The 21,130-nt window shown below is 38.2% G+C and overlaps 2 long non-coding RNA genes across 2 annotated transcripts in view; both read left to right on the top strand.

Moving 5' to 3' along the window:
- The window catches only part of LOC103130647 (uncharacterized), a 19,113-nt gene extending 5,450 nt beyond the window's left edge, over window positions 1-13,663 (top strand). Inside the window, exon 4 of the long non-coding RNA XR_475244.2 lies at window positions 13,653-13,663. This is a non-coding gene — a long non-coding RNA (uncharacterized LOC103130647). The remainder of the gene's footprint in view (window positions 1-13,652) is intronic.
- A 2,987-nt stretch (window positions 13,664-16,650) lies between these two features.
- Window positions 16,651-18,762, top strand: LOC107834545 (uncharacterized). Its single transcript, XR_001660339.1, has 3 exons — window positions 16,651-16,989; window positions 17,811-17,930; window positions 18,392-18,762. It is a non-coding gene; the product is annotated as an uncharacterized LOC107834545 (long non-coding RNA).
- Window positions 18,763-21,130: the final 2,368 nt, after the last annotated feature.

The following is a 21,130-nucleotide window of genomic DNA, read 5'->3' as shown; positions in this document are numbered from 1 at the left end:
AATAAGTAAAGTCTGATTGGCTGATTTTATGCTCCGTGTGTCAATACAAATTATGATTCATCGATTGAGATTTTCAGTCTCAACAGTTGGTAGCAGAGGATGGTTTTGTGTTGACACATGAGCAGAGATTGGACTGGCCGTTCAGGCGCAGACTTTCCGGAACAGTACTCTGGTGTAGGGCCCACATGAAAGGTAAGGACACTTGTTCCTTAATATACACCACTGTACTGTTTCTCAGGTCTGTATAAATTTCAGTTATCAGCTGTTGTCTGTACTGTTTCCCAGGTTTGTCTGCTTGTCACTGAGTTGTCTAAGTTGTCAGCCACTGTTTGATTGTCGGCCGTTGTTCGTACTGCTTTTGACTGTTTTGTCTAAATGTTGCAAAGAGTTCATTGGAGTAAGGTTAAAGTTAAAAGTTGAGTCAAAGTTAAGTTGTTAAGAATCAAAGTTCAGTTGTTAAGAGTCAAAGTTAAAGTTAAGAGTTAAAGTAAAAGGTTGATTGGCTTTTGCAGTGGGAACTGGCCGTCCCCGACCTCCCCCGGATGCGGGGAAGGGAAAGGCTAGGTTTTGTCAGTTTTACCCTCGGGGAGCGCTGACCCCGGAAAAGAACGCGATAGCCAATCTGTGACTTTGCTTGAGAAACCCAAAATGCGGTGAAAGCAGTCCACCATAGGAAAAAAGAAGAGATAAGATAAAGGTTGATTGCGATCTGTTCCTCTAAAGAGTAATAAGTGAAGTAACAAGTGATAAAAGAGGACAAAAATAGGAGCTGAAAAGCGTGGATCTATTTCTGTGTGTCTGTCAGTGTGTGTGTGTGTGTGTGTGTGTGTGTGTGTGTGTGTCTGTCAGCTGTGTGTGTAAGCTTCTGCCGCTGAGCAGACGTTATGTGTCTAAATGTACTCTTTTATGTTTATTGCAATGTGTGAATATCAAAATAAGGGAGAAAGAGAAAAAAAGGGATAGAATATCTGGTGCAGAAGAAAGGAGGCGACCTGTTAAACAGCCTTTGGGGAAATATTGGCTGGATGGAATAAATGATGCTGAGGGAAAACTGATTGAAACTAAACTAATCCTGCACAATTCACTATTTTCACATGTGGTAAAATTAACTGTATGAAGGATGAATGAAATTACATAACAGGTAAAATTATAAACAAAATAAAGTGACATCTAATGGGTTGAAGTTTTTGAAACTCGGCTTAGCTGTAGACGGGTTAAAATTTAAACTTAGTGAAACTTGAAAAATGAGGTTTATAGCAGACTTTAACTTTATCATCGATTAATCAAAATTTTTCTTTCTTATTATCTTATCAAAAACAGGATTTATTTTTATTTGAAACTTGGTCTCTTCCCTCTCTTCCAAAGAGGGAAGAGAATTGGTAAATGAATATGAGTATGTGTTTGATTCAAAGGGTGATTATGAAACAGATCCAGATTCAATTATGGTTCATTACGTTAACTTTCAAACTGGGAAATAATACGTTAGAAAAGGAGTAATCACATTTCAGCTTTGGTTTAAGACCAGACAACATTTATTGCGAGACTGCTTCATTAAGTTTGACATTTTTTATTTTCTTTTAATGTTAAATGTTAGTTTGACATTTTTTATTTTCTTTTAATTTTTATTAATATTATTGTTGTTTTTATTTTCTCTCTAATAACAAACTTTCTAATTTACTAACTGAACTAACTGCTGCTTTTGAAAAACATGCGTGTCTTGGTAGAAAGGCACAAATTGGACATGATGAAACTTTTAAAGTGGATATGATAATAATTGTTTATGTAAAAACAAACTGATTGGACAACAACTGGCTCACAACATTTGTGTGCCTTAAATTTTGATTGAATTAATACATGAATCCAAGTCCAACAAAACATTTGATTTGAAACGCAAAGACATCTTACAGTACTGCATAATCTTTGTCTACATTTTTTGCTCCTCTGCCTAAATTGATACATTTTTCTTTTGTCGGTTAACAGAACAATGACACTGCTTTTTAGGAAAGCCATCCAAATTCTGATCTGAACTTGTTAAGATAACAAAATGTTTGGCCTTTGCAGTACAGTTTCAGTTGGACATTTTAGACATGAAAAAAAAGAGTCTCTGGACAATATTTGGTTTGTGTCAGGATCGTGTTTCTGTGTGTTTATTTTTAGAGTTTTTTGTCTTCAGTTTGCTCCCTGTGTCTGTGTCTGTCTCTGCGTCTTCCCTGTTGATTGTTCCCAGGTGTGTGTCGTTCCTTGATTACCCCTGTGTGTATTTAGTCTCACCTGTTGTTTGTGTTCTTTGTCGGGTCCTTGTCTTTGTTTGTCTCATGGACGTTTCTAGTCAGTCTTTGTGTTAGTCGTCACAGTAGTACTGTCAAGTCCTGTGATGGCGAAGGCTAATTTTAGTCAGTCGTTGTTTACTCAGTCGCTACCAGAGTTTAGCCGCTGTGTTCCCGCTTATCCGTGCTGCATGAGTTTTGGAGTGTACTGAGCTTCATCTCTCATTAAACTTCTTCACCTTCATCAGACCTGGGGTCCTGCTTCTCTTCTCACCACCTAAACCACCACCACATGACAGTTTGTTTTCTATTTACATAATAAACCAAAAGGGGGACATGATAAATGATAAACATAAAACATTTCTGATAAAACTTTACATTTAGAACATCTCGTAGTCTACTTTCAAGACAGAAGATTTGGGAAACTTTGTGACGCACCCTGTAATATTTTAGTTTTGGAGAATAGTAAACGCAAAATTGCTTTCGATTTTTTTAATTATATCAACAGGGGGTGAAGAAGAAATAGACCCTAATTCCTAGTCGGTTTATAGATATGGTTAATTATGAATTTATTCATTTGACATTGGTGTATTGTGATATTATTTAATGAGATCTTATACAGTGCCTTCCTGCATGACTGAAATACAGTTATATAGGTTATAATGTAAAATTGAATAGCTTCAATCAATATCTATGCCATGTTTATTTGCATATTGATGAATTTCCTGCATCACCTCTAATTTTAACTGTATAAAGTTACAGTTGGATGTAATTGTTATCATTGAGAAAATTTTGGTTAAAAGTACTATAAAATTCTACAGAGCCCCTCAAGGGGACACGGGGGAAAAATTCAGATAAAATGTGAAAAAAAAAACTCTTAAAAAAAAGGCATGGCATTATCACAAGGATGTAAAATTGGATGCTATTAAATTAATTATTTTACATGCATTTGAATAACCAATTTCTGAAAAGTGTATGTAGTTGAAATACAAAATTTTGTTTACATTTTTAATAATTTTTGAGAGTTTAAGTTTTTGAGAGAAGTTGATTCCACAATCGGTTAATTCTGAAACATCTGAGGGTGAATCACCTTAACGCATTTCTATTTTTCTTTCTCTTTGGAGCTCAGAGACTGAGGCAGTGGACCTTATCTGAGCAGCTCCAGTGACCCTGAGCCTGGCTGAAACTAAAAAAAAAGAAGCAAATCTTCATCTACATCACAAGCTACAGAAAAGACATTTAATTTATAATTATGTGAGCAAAAGGTGGCATACACTTTTATTTTCTTAATTTACTTTGTGTTTTACTCTAGTAGTTCTACTTCCTGTGGACTGACGGGTACCGTGGGGTCCGTGTGAGGAGGTGAGGAGAAAAGGCTTTCAGGCCTCCGCTGTTCTTAGCCACGTTGACTTGGACATTTGCACTTTCTACACATGAATTGTGCCATCTTCTGCTGGACTGCTGTCTGAGAGCAAAGACCTGTTGGATGATTCTTACACCTTCTACAGAGGTCAGTGAGGTTGGATTGATTTTTCCTGTTGTCACTTGAAGGCGGATTGCAGCTTACAGGATCTCGCATTGGATGTTTGACTGTGATCTCTGAGGAAGCACCTGGCTAAAGGATGGTTCTTCTTGAATTTTCGAATTGTGTGATGCCACTTTTTCTCACCTTAGTTTATTTACATCAAATTCATTATCTACTGCCTTTGCACTCTGACCTCTGCTATTTGATCCCCAGAATAAGTTTAACGGTGAAGCAGGGTGTTAGAACTCTGCAGTTTACAGAAATATTGTTTGCCTGAATAATTATAACTCTGATTGTCCAACATCTGGCTAATATGTTTCTCTCCTCCAGCATGACAACGATTGAAAACGGATAAAAGTACGGTAAAATTGTTAATTTCCTGATTTACAAAAGCACATCCGACCACACTTTAAATACAAAAGAGGATGGTCTAAGTTCTAGTTGGCTAAAATTACAGTGGCTACAAATATGATGACTAGTATCTCAAGTTATGGTTTAAGTTTATTTGAATCCATTTCAAATCTTAGGAAAATCTACTCTTTGGAAAATTACTCAAATTATGGGTTTACTGCACATTTTTTCAATCAACTGTTAAATTCTTTCACAGAGGTTAAATCAAAATTCACAAATGTTTTAATTACTCGAATGAGTTTCTAAAGTAATACTGAATATTCTGAATTGAATACATTAAAATTAACAATGATGTCATGTGTCAACTAGATTTCTACAAAATAGAGTTTAAATTGTTTGATTGCTGCTTCTCTCTTGCTATAATTCAAAATAATTTTTTTAAGCAAGTCATGCAGAAAGGTCTAACCTGAACATTATATAATTTAATAAATCTAGTTGGATCAAATTTCTCCCCAAAACTGGATTATGGAACTAATTAAGGTCTAACAGATTGACAGAATAAAAAAGAATCTAGTTCTATGTGTAATTGTTGATCCAATGCCTAAACATTTCTCATAATCATAATTTACAGTTTTTGGTCTGAGACAAAATAGGGTTGTTTTTTATTACATGAATGGAAAATACTACAAGGGATCTTAATTTAACACGGATCATTAACTTTTCACACTATTGATGATATTTTACAAGCCTTTAGTGTAGAGGGTTACTTCTTGTTAAATGAGGACTAATTGACTGAATCTCATTAAAATAACAAAAGCAAAAGATTTATATATGGTTTAGATTTCTGGTAAAGTTTCTATTAGGGATTAATCTTATATACATTTCAAATGATATTTCTTTGATTAAGCATGACTGTGGTCCAGGCAGTTTTGCAAATTCATTTCATAATCTGATCCTTTACATGATTTTTTGTTTGGTTTCTGATTTTGTCTTAAAACAAAACAAAGAAAGTTATTTTTAAAGGTTGAAATGTGTTACTTAATTTAAGCATTTAACTATTATTAAGAGGAGAACTTAAATAACAGATGTTACTGATATATTGACGCTCTATTGGCTTAGTATGAAAAAAACTTGATCTTCAGCTTCAAGGAGCAGCCTTTACATAAAAAAAGAGAACATTATATTTACTAATCAGATGATGCAGAATCTTAAAGAACCTTCCTTGCTCTTGCTCTCCTCATCTCCTGTGGATGCTGCTGTTCCCTGCCTGAGGTCCTCGGCTGTTCAGTGCATCACTTCCAACATAGAGAAGAGCAGCGGTACCAATAGAAACCCACCTGCCTATCAGATGGTATCCCGGAAACGTAAAAGAACCATGGAACTCCAGCTTTCTAGAGACAAAAATATATGTTTTCCTTCACTTTAATGTTTATTATATATAATCCATTGATTTTGCTTTTTGTTGTGTTTTTTCTGTTGCAGAATGAAGTCCAATCCTTTCTGGGTGTGCCGGGTGTGAGACTGTGGGCGCCTTCCACGATTGGTGGACCAATTTAAAGCTGAAACGCCACACTGAGGCCTCGCGGGCCTGTCAGGGTTTCCTATCGGGCTGCGCCGGCTCTACATCTGGACACACGCAGAAACTGATTTGAAGTAGACAGGTCTCGCTATAGAGAGACTGTTATGATTAGATCTTATTACTATTATTGCATTTTACTTAGAGAGCATCTTTACTTGTTTCCTCATCATAGTTTATTCATATCATTCATATCATAGTTCATTCATATCTCCGCACTCCACTGCTGTTCTGGTCCACAGTTTGATCACATCGCGTTTAGACTATTGTAATTCTCTACTTTTTGGTTTGCCACAGAAAACTCTGCATAAACTACAATTGGTTCAAAATTCAGCTGCTCGTATCATTACTCAGACCCCTTAATTCATCACATCACACCTATTTTACGACACCTCCATTGGCTTCCAATCACATATCGCATCAACTATAAAATACTTCTTCTAACTTTTAAAGTAGTTCACAACCTCACACCTTCATATCTCTCGGACCTCCGTCACATTGCCACACCCACCTGTCCCCTCAGATCCTCTTCCTCTGTCCATCTCACTGTTCCCCCTGCTCGTCTTGTCACTATAGGGAGCAGAGCATTCAGCCGCTCTGCTCCCAAACTCTGGAACTCACTCCCACCTGATCTTCATAACATTGAGTCTTTGCAATATTTTAAGTCCAAACGCAAAACCCATTTGTTTGAACTAGCATACAGCTTTTAATTATTTTTGTACCATCTTATAAATCTTGTGACTTATATTCCTCCAACTTTAGCACTCTAACATCCATTAACAATTTTCTTTCTTATGTTCTTTATTAGGGGCTGCACAGTGGCGCAGTTGGTAGACCTGTTGCCATGCAGCAAGAAGGTTCTGGGTTCAATTCCCAGCCCCGGTCTTTCTGCATGGAGTTTGCATGTTCTCCCTGTGCATGCATGGGTTTTCTCCGGGTACTCCAGTTTCCTCCCACCGTCCCAAACACATGACTGTTAGGTTAATTGGTCTGTCTAAATTGCCCCTAGGTGTGTGTGTGTGTGTGTGTGCGCATGGTTGTGTGTCTGTGCTGCCCTGCGACAGACTGGCAACCTGCCCAGGATGTACCCCACCTCTCGCCCGGAACGTTAGCTGGAGATAGGCACCAGCACCCCTCCCGACCCCACCGAGGGACAAGGGTGTAAAGAAAATGGATGGATGGATGGATGTTCTTTATTAGACTGTAAGAGGGACACTGTGGTTTCGATCCACCGCCTAAGAGGCATAAGGGTGCCCTGGCCGTTTTTACCCCCAAAATTGAAATGAAATGAGATGAAATGACATGGATGAAAGACAACACCAACGTTGTCTTTCATTTTCAAATGATGATATGTATGTCAACATTTGTAAAAGCCTCGGGGGATGTTTTCCGGAAGGGACAGTGTCTACTCTAGGGTTTGTCTTCTCCTTTTTGGGCTCCTTTAGAGCCCAACAGGGGGATTGTTGAGATGCGTTACCAAGGCCGAGAAAGAGTCACATGCTGTTAGACAAAGGGCCCATAGTAAATAGTTACATTTTTGATTCTGTTAGACACCAAGGTCCATTTCTCACGAGAAACAGAAACTTATCAGGCCACAGAGACATGGTGTGATTTCAGGGAGTGTCTTCAGTCCATATAATCAGCTGCCCTCCTCCTTCTCCTCAGACGCTGCACAGACTTTTTTTAGAAACTCTTCTCGGATGTAATGGTAAAGTGTCTCCTTTCAGCGCTGAAAGTTAATAAAATAAGTAAAGTCTGAATGCTTTTCTTGGCTGATTTTATGCTCTTTGTGTCAATACAAATTATGATTCATCGATCGGGATTTTCATTGTCAACATAGGCTACCGATTTTAAGTTGAATGTTCATTGCATTTTTGTAGACGCCTGTGAAAATAATTTCTATTCCCATGGCTTTTTTGTTCTCTGGGAAATTATTTTTGATGATAAATACAGAAACGAGCATAAAAATCAAAACATCTACAATAATGATAGTAATATTAATAATAAAATAATAGTCAGTGCAAAGTAGCCTGCAAATATTTTTGTGGGGGCGGTGAGGGACCTGGGTAAAGGCTAGGGGGGCGCTGGGCCCAAAAAGGTTGAAAAACAGATTTAGAGGCATCATGGAGTTTTGATCTGAACTGGATTCAACTGGAAAGTTGATCTTTTTTCTCTCTGATTCATTTTCATCCTGGAACCAGAAATGGTCTGAGATGGGAATCATTTTCAGTTCAGCTTTGAATCATAAAGACACTTCAAACCTCTTTTCTCTGCTGCTGCTTCTTCTTCTGCTGACAGGAAAATGTTCCTCAAAGCTCCACAGATAAAAAGATGCTTTACTGGAAACTGCAGAGAAACTTCAGCTTCCATCACAGAAACCAGTTGAACCAGTTTAGAACTGGATGTCCCACAGAAACTCTGATCTTAGAGCAGTTTTCAAGAACATCCAGCATTTATCTAGAAGAAAAAAAAAAGATTTTATTTACATTGCTATCTTATTATAGTCATTCTAAAAATCTTTAAATAATGAAGTTTTGCATTATATTCATTGATCCTCAGCTTTAATATTCCTCAGTTTGTTTTGGTTTTTACTTTTTTAACTCCATATTTCATGTTTTCAGTTTTCTAGAGACCTTTAGGACTCAATGTGTCACATCAGGCTCTTTACTGAGATTCACTGATTTATTCAGACCTCAGAGAATCACTGGGATAATGTGCTGATTGGTTCTTGTTTGTTTTTATATTTATTCTAATGTAATGTGGGTTGCTGTCTGTTTAATGAGCAATAAAGTTTTTAATAACATTCTGTTCAGCAAATTGTTTGCAAAACTGCAGATGCTGGTCAAAAAATTTGAAAATCACAAAAAGTTCATTGAAGTCATTGTTTCCATTCAAAGAGTGAAATTTGTATTTTATATTCATTCAACACATTCAAACTGATAGATTCTCTAGCAGGAGCTTCTGGTTCTGGTTCTGTTCTGGTTCCACCCAGCAGAACCAGTCACAGTTTGACCTCTGACCTCTGGAAGCAAATGCAGACGCCCAGATGATTGTTGAGTTTCTGGAAGGTTCTGGTTCTGACAGACAGGAAAACTCCCAGCATGCATCAGGATTCTTGGTCTTTAGAGTCAAATTCTGGTTCTGGTCCAGATGGATCTGAAGTCAGTTTCTGAGCAGAGTTACATTTACTCAGTTACTTTTACTCCAGTAATCTTTTGTAAAAATGAGCCTTTAGGAGTATTTTTTACTAAGCTGTACTTTTCCTGAGTACTTTTATTTTGAAGTATTTTTACTCTGACTTCAGTAAATTTTCTGGCTCCTCGACTCGCTGAGAGGAACTTCACTGAATGAAGAACAAACTTGTTTTAGACTAAAATTCACCAGACACATCTACAGTTTTATTTAGAGAGAAACTGATTTATAAATACATTTACCTTATTTTATTATTCTGACAATAGGTTATTTATATTAATTATTTTTATTTGCCTATAAAATACCAACATTTTCTCCAAACTTTTATATTTAAAGTTAAAGATTTTGGAAACAATATTTGTTACCAGATTGGATAGATTTGTTAATAAACACCAACGACTCACTGAGAGTCGGTTTGGAAGTTCTTTAAAAACAGAAGAAGCTACCTGTTCACTAGATACAAAGAAACCTGCTGTTTATTTATTGACTTAAAAAAGCATTTATACAATTGATGATGAAATACTCATCAAGAAACTCAAGCGCTACGGTTTAAGAGGAGGAGTTTTTCAATGGATGAAAAGTTTTCACAGCAACAGGCAACAATTTGTGCAAATGGGTGATTTCCATTCCTCATGCTTAGGCAATGTTTGTGGTGTTCCCCAGGGCTCAGTGCTGGAACCCAAGATGTTTATTTTATACATAAATGATATTCATAAGGTTTCCAAAATACTTAATTGTTTTATTTACAGACAATACAAACATTTATTTACAGTTGTAAATTTACAGTAACTTTTGATAGAAATTAATTTAAAGTTATGTAAATTGTTTGAGATTAATTATCACTAAATGTAGATAAATCCAAGTTAATGTTATTTGGGAATTGTAAATAGCATAGCGATTTACAAATAATAATTGATAATGTGAATGTGGAGAGAGTGACTGAAATACGATTTTTGGCAGTTTTGATTCATAATAAGATCTTTTGGAAACCTCAGATTAAATATCTGCAATCTAAAATAGTTAGAAGTATTGGAGTTCTCGCTAATGCTAACTTTACATCAACCATTATGAACATTATAGAAAAGAGCCATTCAAATAGTTCATAAGGTTGATTTTTAATGTCAGACCAACAATTTAAGATTTTTTTTAGCTCCTAGTAGTTTGGTAGTTTCAAACTGCACAGTTTATGTACAAAGCTAGAAACAAACTATCACCAGAAAATATTAAACACTTGTTACGGACAGAGTGGGTGGATATGACTATAGAGAAAGCCTGAACTTCAGAACTTCACCTGTTGGAACAACGATGAAAATAATGTGCGTCTCAGTGATTGGTGTGAAGGTTTGGAACAAACTCAGAGTTGAAGCGAAGTCCAAGCAGGACGTGTTATAAGAAAAGCCTCAAAATGGTTTTTATTCAAAGGTTCAGGGACGAACAGGGTGACGAATATGTCTGGGAGGTGAAATGTTTGTGAAATAAAAATTACTGTCATCATCATGTAATTAATAAATATTAATTGATGTTTTGATCAGTGACTCAGAACATGAGAAGCTTTTTCACCAAATCCTTTTTTCCTCTAGTAATTTTTCAGATGCTCCTTTTTCCTTTTCCTTCAGTGAACCAGGCTGAGGTTCTGCTGCTCTGGACCACATTTGGTCTCAGTTTTATCCTCCGTTGTCTCTGCAGCTGGAAGGACTCAGTAGTTTTTCCTTCCAGAAGAGTTGAACCCTGAATCGTCTCCTGTCATGAAGTCGCTGCACAGCCAGTTAAAATGCTGCTTTTGATGGCGTCCAGGACGAGTCGGACCCGTTTGATTGGGCCAGAGGAGGAGCAGAGCGGCTGATGCTGCAGCACCTGGTGTCTGATTGGCTGAGGGAGATCGCTCCATCGTTTCCTCTTTATTCTCTCACTTTCTCTGCCGTTGGTTGGATTCAGCAGATGGTTGAAGAGTTTCCAGCATCAGTTCTGCTCTCATTGCTGCTGGATGGATTTATTTCCTGAACCCTGTGATGGTACCAGGTGAGGCTGAAGGCGTTTGGTCCCATTGGACCCACTGGTTCCCAGCAGGTTCCTTCTTCTGGTTTTCTGACTCCACAGTGACGACGGTAAACTCGGTCCTGTGGCGACTCAGTTGCTCGGCAGCTGAACATCATTTTGAATCATTCATGTTTAAAAGTCAAAGAGCTGTGCTGTGATTGGATCAGAACCGCTCTTCATTCAGAACCAGGCTGTGGAAAGATGGCGGCAGCAGAAATACTTTGTTGCTGCTGATCTGAACTCCAGACTGACTTTGTGTTTAAAAGCTCAGCAGCTTTTATCCACATGTTTTATTCTGCTTTTAGAGAATCTTTCCTTTTTCTCTCTCCTGCTGGTTCGGGTCACTAATGCCTTGTTTCCACTGAGCGCTGCGGCGCATCTCGACCCGGTTCACTCTTTAGTCTGGTTCCGTCCTAAAAATGTCCTAATCAGCTGGAGCCCAGACTTGATGATCAACTTTAACCATAATTGCCCTTCAGGCTCTTATTGATAGTTACTGATTACCAAACTAAACTTGTTGCTGACAACAGTTTGAACCAGAAGAGCCTTTAGAGAGTCGTAAAGATTTATGGTTCAGTATCTTTTCTGACCGTAGTGAACTGTTCTGATGGATCCGAGTCGTCCAATCAGGACGGACCTTGTTTCCCTCCATCAGCTGCAGATTCACCTCACCACCATCAGAACCAGCTGCTTCAGTCTCTCACACCATCAGCTGCACTTTGTAACCTGTGGAGCTGTTTGGATGTTGAGAGAGTTTAGTTTGTTCCTGTTTTTACTGCCTGCTGTAAAATGAATTGAAACCAGGATAATAAAGAGGAATCGACCTTTGACCCTCGCAGTAGGATTGGTGGCATGAAGGTTAATGTTTAAAGAAGTGGAAGCAGTCAGAAAATGATCCGTCTAGAAATGGAGCCGAATGTTTTCCAGACTAGAAATAAAGACAGAAATATTAAAGCTGAACTAAAGCGATCAGATCTCCTCCCAGGATTTCTGCTGATCACTTCCTGTTTTACTGAACCACTTCCTGTATTGATAAGTTGACAGGAAATGAACTAAAAATAAGAAAAAACTGAAAAAGTTTAAGCATTTCCAGCTCAGCTCAGTGTTGATTCAAAGGGAGGAAAACATTAAAGGTGTTAAAGTCACCTGGGCAGGGGGCGGAGCCTCAGGTGGAGTCAGGGATATCAGATCAGGAGACATGGGGTCAAAGTTCACTTAGTAGCAGAGCTGAATCTTGATCAGGGTGAGTGTTTGCTTCTTCTTGTTTTCCTCTCTCTTTGTTTTCTCTCTGTGGAGGAACCAGAACCAGAACTCGGCCCGGTTCTCCTTCAGCTCTTCATATCTTCACAGAAACAGACGAAGCTTTGATTTTCTTACAGATGGACTCAAACTAAGAGAGAAGCAGGAAGTTCAAACCTTTGTTCTCTCAGTGGGAATCTTGGACCGACCCATTTATCCTGGTTCTTTAGAGGCAAAGTCTCTTTAATCGTCTCTCTGGGAGAAATTCAGGTATGTGCAAGGGAGGGGGTGGGGGAGCTGGTGCTTGAGTACCTGACCCTTTTGCTCCTTGGCCCCAAGTGCCCTTTTGGTCAAATTTTTTATTTATTTATTTTTTGGTAGTATTATTTCCTAAGTCCTCTTCTGACACATAATAACATGTACTAAAATTATTTGTTTTTGTTGGGGGTTTTGTACAACATAATAAGCCCTCCGGTAACCTTGTTACCTTTGACCTTTTGCCCATGACGCAGTTGCCTCTCGCACAGTGAGATAAGGTGGCTAACTGGAGCTCAGCATAGTGAACTCCAGATTACAGAACAGTTTTTGGTGAATAAAAAAAAAAACGTTTTTAGTGAATAAAGTGGAGTAGACTTGCTACTTGTCAGATGACGGAAAATGTTGAAGTATCGTTTCTGCTTCAGAGAGGTAATGAAATACAACAGACACCGACAGGCTTTCGCGTTTGGCTTTCTCTGAAGAACTACTGAGGGGAGGAGACAGCCAGGTGAGGAAAAACTGTTCTTATCTATCGATTCAGTATTTTTATCATACAGACATTAGGCTGCTGCTGTTGTACTATTAGCTAGCTGCTAGCTAACGACTTTGCTAGCAAAGCTAGATAACTGAAAAGCTTCTTCCCTGTGTACAAGGCACATCGCCCGTCCAAAACTTATCATCTCCATAATGGATATATGTCTGATCTTCTAATTTCCTTTGCTGTATAATGTACATCGCATTTATTCTGGCGTTAGGTAAATGTACCTTGAAGGAGAATAACACTTAAATAAAAGTCCAACAAGGATATTCATTTAGAATTAAAAATAACTCACCCTGAATTACCATAATAGATATAATGTGTGTCATTAATGAAGGGGAAAAAACTCAACCCAGACTTTAAGTGAGTTTAGGGTCTGGTTTGCAGAGTATGTAGTTAATTTTTTCCCAATTATTCAATGAAAAAAAAATTAACCTCAGTTAAGTAAAATAAAATTGTAATCAAAACTTTTAATAATTTCTTTTTTAAAAACTAAAAGTTTTGTTTAAAAATCTTTTTCTTTTTAAATTAAATGACTCCTTTTTGTCCCGTGAACTTAAAAAGTTATTTGGCAAACATAAACTTTTATTTGCACACATGAGAAATCTTTTGTTGCGATTTTGGCTCCTGCCCATGACGTCATGTGAGAATCACAAGCAAAACTTTGAGTCAAACAAAAACTTAGAATATCAAGAAAAGATTTCTGACATGCACAAATAAGTTTGTTTTGCAAATAATTTTTTCACTTCATGAGACAAAAGTATGGGATTTTAATTTTAAAACAAGTTTTTTTAAGCAAAACTCAGTAGGCTTTTCCCATAGTGACATGCATTAACAATTACATTTTTGCTTTTTTTTTTTTTTTTTTGCAGTTCCACATTAAAGTTTGATGCAGCTCTGCTTTGCTGAATGAACCATCTTCATCTCCCCGTACTCTAACAGTTCCACTAGTGGACTGTAATCTTTTTATATAGATTACAGTACACTAAAAGGTTGCATTGTGCCCTTGTTTATATTTTTAATAGTGTAATTCTGTAAAGACAAAATATGTCTAGTCTAGCTCTGATTTACATATCTTGCTAAATTGCGGGTTTGAATATTGTAATATTTTCCTATAACAAAATTGACCTGCAGAAAGAAATTACTAATAAAATATCTTACATATGCATAGTTGTATGCTCTACATAGATATTTTCCTTGGCTTTGATTTTATATTTCACAATTTTGTAATTTATCATTGTTTATTAAACTCTGAAAGCTGAGAGGCTGTTAATATTCTGTCCTAGAATGTGGTAAGATGTGCCCTTTTTTTGTTGAGCACCTGCCCCTTTAGTGGTCTCTGCACGGCCCTGGAGAAATTGGACTATAGTTTGGTTCTGCTGCTTGTGTTGTTCTCTTCCATATCATCACCAAAATAATCAAAACTTTCATAGATTAATATTTAAATAGATTAAAAACAAACAGCTGCTCCAACCTCTAAATGCTTTATTGAGGAGCTAAACTGAGGAGTTTGTTATCTGGTACTTTGTCCTTTTGGACTTGTTCGTCTCAGGCCCTGTGTTCATTGATAACTTTACCTGTTAAACTTTAACTTTAAAGTAAAGTTATCAACCTTTGAACCTCTTGATAACTACCGGAAATTCTGACAGAGGAATCTCTGCTGCTCGGCCCTGAGTTCAGGAAAACATCCTCAGAGTTCAGAACAGGATCTGTTAAAATCCCGTCTGCCTGCTGAGGTTGATCTGGTCCAACAGTTCTGGAGGAGACAGAGGAGCTGTCCTACCCACAATCCTCTCTGCTGGTTTAATCCGTTAAAATCTGATTTTACAGTCAAGTTACCAAAGCAGCATGTAACGCTCTGCTGTAAAAATCCTCCTGGCATCAGAACAAACACCAAACCTCCAGAGTCTGCAGAGAAAGTTCGCTGTTTGCCAGCTGAGGTCATCATCAAGGTCAATCCAGCTGTTTGAAGGAGTGTGTGATGTCATGCTGGTGCACGGCCACCAGGAGGCGCTCTGCAGCTGAGCTGAGATCCAGCAGCATATCCACAGTCTGATCTGTGTTAGCATGGAGCTGCTGAGCTTCACACTCCTCCACTGCTCAGCTGTGGGTCTCTGAGGGAGAGTTTGTAGTCAGCAGACTGAGGAGAACAGGAAACTGTTCTTAACTTCACCCTCATGTTGCAAAAAACATGATCAGATTTATTACAGCTTCACAGTGAGACAAAGACCAGAGAAGATTTTAATGAAGGACGATCTTCCAAAGCCTTCAGTTCTGTTTCATTTTGTCCTTTAAAACCCAATAATGTCTGATCAGAACCAGCTGGTTCTGGACCGTATGAAGCCATGATGTCACTGCAGAGATCAGGGAGCATAAAGCTGCTAAACCAGCTGCTTCATGGGCAGCAGGTTCTGGAGGTCAGAGACAGAAACATGGACTTTCTGTCCAAAGCAGAAAAACTTCAGCTGATCTTCAGTTCTGGAGAACCTTCATCACAGCATGACATCACTCACTCCGTCAAACAGGGATTAATCTAGTCACCTGAGAACTAAACACCTGAGCAGGAGGCCAGACTCCTTTCTGGAGGAGCTTTCTGCAACTGATGCTGCCACCTAGTGGTAGCAGCTACACATTACAGTCAGAAGCAACAAGCAGGATTTAAAGATGTTTCAATTTTAATTTGAAGGAAATAAAATCCTAGAAAGACTGACAGTCGCTGCAGAACCTTAAAATGAATTATTGTTCCTCATGAAGTAAAATATGATGCATTAATGGTCAGATAAATACATTTTTATAGTCAGTCAGTTTACATCAGTATGTATGTAAACTATGGAAGTCATATTTTTATATTATGGCGTTATTTTATTATGACATAGTTTACATAAATATTATTTTCTGTTGGAAAGTGTGTATTAATCTGGTATTTTTAGTTTAAATTCCAACTTCATTAGAGCAAAGTAAATGATTCATGAAATTAAGCCTCAAATAATGAATCTTCATGTTTTCCAGGTAAAAGATGGAGCAGCAGCAGGAAGTGGATTTCGGTAAGTGATCAGAAGCAGAAACAACTGCTTCCACTTCAGAATCCCTAAGACGGATCCAAAAACCGTTTGAACCGTATGAGAGCGCCATTTGTCTTCTTCAATAATACCGTGAATCATATCTGTGCCTCACTCACAGTAATAGCATTGATGAGATAGATATGGTGTGTGTTGAGCTCTGAAATTTTGACAGAAGTGTGAAAATGAATGGTTGAGAGCCTGAAAACAGATAGAAACCATCAACCCCAGAGCAATTTTGACAGGTTTTTATGGAAGCTGACACTCGGTTGTGATCAGACTTTGTACCAATAGAGCGATATTTGGAGGCGTGAGGGCAAATTAAAATGTTCAGGAATGTAATATGGGATAAGGGTGAGGCAGTAGAAATGAATGGAAGTCAATGGAAAGTCCCCACAAAGAGCCTGACCATCATTTATTTGTGTGTCTGAGCATCACAGCTGGAGGTTCTATAAGCAGAGAGCTGAGCGGGTCAGAACCCAGAGAACAGAGACCAACAGGTCTAGTTTATATTTTATTCACTGTGAAGGAAACAAAGTAAAAACACAAACATGATTCCAGTTTAGACCTGAAAATGTTTCAAACTCAGTTTTGGCTCTAATTTCCTTCCTGAACTCAGAAGTTCTCCAGATGTTTGTGAGGAGACGAGCCAGCAGAGATCAAAGGTCATGAAGGAGTGAAGGAGTCGATTCAAACCAGATGTTACTGCTGGTAACATCTGGACTCATGATAGGAACCAGCTTCTGCTTCACAGGACACTTACTGGACCTGGATCACTGGACTGACTGGTTCTGGTTTCTCTCTCCAGAAGTCCAGAAGATGGAAGATCTGGATCTGAAGAAGAACAGAGCAGAACCTCCAGGATCCAGCTGTCCCTCCATGAGGAGTGACTGGTCCAAAGGAAGACCTCCACAGTTCAGTACTGAACCTGGACCATCAGAACCATTGTAAGAAACCAGTTTCTAACTGGTTCATGTGATTTTATAGAGATAAAATATAAATGATATCAACTGGTTGATCTCAATGCTTAAATAAAAAGTAAGAATTTTGATTTTAAATTAACTTAAAGATAAATAAATATGAAGGATGTTGGTCAGTGAATCAGAGTTTGAATGAATCAGTGATGAAAATGTTGCATGAAAACAAAAAGAACAAATAATGTGAGGACCAACGACTCAGATTATATACTGGAAACACTGGGTCCAGTTGACCCAGGTAGGCTGATGACCTGGCCACACCCACTAAGCCTAAGCAGCTCCAAACAGAAAGGTCAGAGCAGCTCTAGAGGACTGGGCTGGTCTCCTGGTTCTGAGGTTCTGCTTCCTGCTCGGTTTTTGGGTTCTGGTCTTTAATGACCCACATCGGCTCCTCAGACAGGTGAACAGCTTTAGTTCTGATATCAGGGACCAGATATTCTGCTCTCCACTTTCTACCACTAGATGGCAGCAGAGAGACGCTGTGCAGTGCATTCTGGGATTTGGAGTTCTAATAGTGGACACTATAGAAGTACTTTGTGGACTAATCCCTAGAAATATGATCTGATCAGCTCCATCAAACTGGGACATGAGCCTGTTGTCCTGCTGGTTCTGCTGTGACCCAGACCAGTAGAACCAGTTCTGGAGAAAATATTGAGTTTGACCAACAGATCAGTCTGAATGTTTCACTCTGGAGCTTCAGACCTGCAGCAGTTTGTGTTCAGAGCTTCTTCTCTGGTTTTTATCTCAGTTTCTCACTGATTGATCTGAATAACAACATGTTTGTGTTTCAGAGGTCAGAACCACAGAGGGAGAGCAGAACCTCCAGGATCCAGCTGTCCCTCCATGAGGAGTGACCGGTCCAAAGGAAAACCACCACACTTCAGAACTGAACCTGGACCATCAGAAACAAAGTAAGAAACCAGTTTCTATCTGGTTCATGTGACTCTGCAGAGCAGGACTGGTTCTAGGCATGGATACACGAGGAGACAGGCAGAAAGTAAAGGAGGCTTTATTATGCGTCCATTTTCTGCTCCATGATATTTATTAACATTGATGACTAGTGATTGATTCATGGGATAAACTTTGTCCAACTCCACAACAAAACTCAACCCTAAAACCTTGAAATTAAAAAGTTTCTTCATAAACGTTTTATTTTCTTGTTAAATCCAAGATTTAACCAACAACATAACATTTATCTACTTTTATTGTGATTATGCAGTTATGCATCTTAAGCTAATTTGGACCTAAATGAACATAAAAACACATTTCTTTCAAACAGTAATAACGACTAAAGCAAAAGGTTTTTAAACTCAAAGCTTCAAAAGTTTTTCTTGCCTCCTGTTTTCCACTGTCTCTTTGCTTCAGTGCTCAGTGAGACATCAGGCAGGATGAATGATCTTAAAGATTCACTGAATGTTGGCTGTGGTTGGTTACCCAGCATCGGCTCAGTGATGCTCAGTAACTTTATTACACCTGATGGAGAACGAACACAAAAAATGGGAAGGGAGAGGACAGGTCAGACATTTTCTGCTTCATTTGGAAAAAGGAGGGGCAGCAATTTTACTGAAAAAGGGATTTTATTTGAAGTTGAAAAAGAGGAAAAGGATAAAGATGGAAGATAAATAATGATTGTTGCACAAATCAGAGATATGACCATATCAGTAATAAATGTTTATGAGGAGAAGGACAGTTTCCTGAAACAAACAGTCAAAATAATAACTGATGATGCAAAAGGAATGAAACTGATGGTGTCATGTACAAGCAAAATCAGCCAGAACCCAAAACGCAGCCAAGACAAGTGTTCAATACACAAAAAGTTTATTACAAAATAAGGGTGAAGAAGGGGCTCCACAGGGTGCGGTCACACTGGTGAGTGAGGAATGGGGGAACCACAGGGGTTGGGAAGCCAGCTTGGGGAGGGTAGGGTGAATGGGCCGTGGACAACCAGATGACGGGGACAAAATCCATAAACCAGAGACTTAGTCGTTGAACAATCCAGGGTAATGCACAGGGGCTTCTCAGGCAATGTAAATCCAATAGACAGAAAACTAGAGGCAGGGTTCAGCAACAGGAGGTCAAAAATCTTCAACAGCAGAGGGAAAAGGCCAAAATCTGTGGTCAAAAAACAGACAGGATCAGAAAACCAGGAGACTCATGAACATGGAACAAGGCTTGAAAGCTGTGACTGTGGCAACAGACGATCTCACACTGATCTGGTGACGAGCAGCTGTTTAAATAGGAGCAGCACAGTGCAGGTGAGGGGAATGAGTAATCAGCACAGTCAGGGTAGGGCTGACATCATGACAGATGGGGGGAGACTTTAATACGGTTTAAATTAATATATTAGTTAGATACTCTTCTGATTATGGGCCACAGACAACGACATCCAGAATGCTAAATAATATCACTAAAGAGTTTGGTCTGATTGATGCTTGGAGAAATATCAACCCCAAGAAGAGAGACGACACATTTTACTCAGATCCACACAAAAGCTACTCTGGAATAGATTATCTATACAAATCTCAGCCACATATACATAAGGTATTAAAATGTAACATAGAAAATATAACTATAAGTGGCCATGCACCTATAATGTTAACTTTAAGTATAAACAAGGAACCTTGTTTCTGATATTGGAGAATGAATGTATCAATCATGTCTAATGAAAATATTGTCAAAGAAATCAAGGAGCCACTTAAGGAAAACTTTGAAATAAATGATAATGGGGAAGTTTCACCAACAATATTATGGGAAGGAGGAAAAGCAGCGATAAGAGGGAAAATAATAGAAATATCATCCAGAAAGAAAAAAGGCAGAATGAAAGAACAAAGGGATTTGGAAAATAAGATCAAAGAACTGGAAAGGGAGAAGAAACTAAAAACATAAAGGGAAACATTAAAAAGGCAAAAGATAAACTAGAGGAGATACTAAGTGTCAAAGCTGAAGGTTCTCTACGCTTTACAAATCAAAGATATTATGAAATGGGCAACAGGGCGAGTCGCCTCTTGGCATTTCAACTTAGGAAAGGCCAAGTAAACAAAACACCCTCAACTATGCAGACTAAAACAACCCAAAGAAACAGCTGAAGCATCACAGAATATTATAAAAACTATACGACGATTCGGACAGAAATAATATAATATCAGACGAGGATTGGGAAGAAACATTTAGCTCTGGACACAAATTAACTAACAGCCGACGTGGAGGGAGTTTGATTGGAAAGTTAAGATGCGTTTCTTTAACTCTCATGGAGGAGAACTGGAGTCATGTCAGTTATCACATCTAAATATGGCGAAACATCCCGGCTTTGTTGGATAAATTGTGGAAAAGTGGAGGATTTTCCTCATATGTGTTGGGATCGCCCGAAGGTGGTGGAGTTTTGGAAAAATGTCCAGATATTAAAAGTATTTTGGGCATTTAGATCTGGATATATCTGTTTCTATTTTAGGAATAATGCCCTCAGACATGATTGACAAAGACAATAAATACTTGATCAGATTTCTGCTTATGATTGTAAAAAGTGTATAACTTCTGCTTAGTTCAGGTCACAACCTCCCAGTTTTACACAGTGGAGAGATGGGATTAAAAAAGTCTATATATGGAAAAAACAACATCAAGACGACAACTTAAGATGGAGACCTATAACTAAATTCATACTGTAACCTTGACACCTCTATTTAATTTTATTCTTTTGTTTGGTTTGTGTACTTTTTGATTTTATTTTGTATTATCATTATTGTGAACCTTTATTACTTGAGTTTGTATTTTCAGCATCTCTCCAGTTCATTTCACAGCAGTTATTCTGATGTATAAATCCATGGATGTTGTTGATGAGGAGGGATTTCTCATAATGGGACGAAGGTGGAGATGTAACTGTCTGACCGTCTCTTCCATCAGTGAAGATGTTAAGATGTGAAGTGTAAGAAGCGACAAGGGAGGACATGTGTACATGTTGATGTAGAAAGTTATTGAAAATAAAAAGTAAAAAAAAAACAAAACAGGGAGAAAACATGTAATGATCTAAGAGCTGCATCAGCTGCTGCCATCTTAGATTTCAGCTCTGTGGAAACCACCTGTTGGAGCATTTTATGAATTTATCTAAAGAAATGCA

Source organism: Poecilia formosa, unplaced genomic scaffold (assembly GCF_000485575.1).
Source record: "Poecilia formosa unplaced genomic scaffold, Poecilia_formosa-5.1.2 Scaffold657, whole genome shotgun sequence".
Lineage (NCBI taxonomy): Eukaryota > Metazoa > Chordata > Actinopteri > Cyprinodontiformes > Poeciliidae > Poecilia > Poecilia formosa.
Note: the sequence above shows the minus strand (reverse complement) of the source record. Positions and strands in the feature narration are given on the sequence as shown.